This window comes from Penaeus monodon, chromosome 20 (assembly GCF_015228065.2).
Source record: "Penaeus monodon isolate SGIC_2016 chromosome 20, NSTDA_Pmon_1, whole genome shotgun sequence".
Classification (NCBI taxonomy): Eukaryota; Metazoa; Arthropoda; class Malacostraca; order Decapoda; family Penaeidae; genus Penaeus; species Penaeus monodon.
This window is the reverse complement of record NC_051405.1, coordinates 45,043,564-45,043,859: the sequence shown is the minus strand read 5'-3', so window position 1 is coordinate 45,043,859 and position 296 is coordinate 45,043,564.

Below are 296 nucleotides of genomic sequence, written 5' to 3'. Positions count from 1 at the left end.
TGAATATACTGACAGCACCAACCACACAAACATAAGCAAGGGATATGAATTAGCAGAGATAACGATAGTACAAGAACGAACAGCAGGAAAATAGCAACCGGTTACATCTCTGCAATTTATAATAACACTGAGTGGATGAAAACGACAGGAAAGCTTTACCAAGACAATTAAAGGAGGTGGAAGCCAGACGAGACAGTATGCTGCGCTGACTTTACGCTGTTTCCCCAAACGAGAGGTCAGCATCTCGAAGCATCGTGTGTGTCGGCGGAACAGGTTTCGAGGCTTCTGTTTCAGCA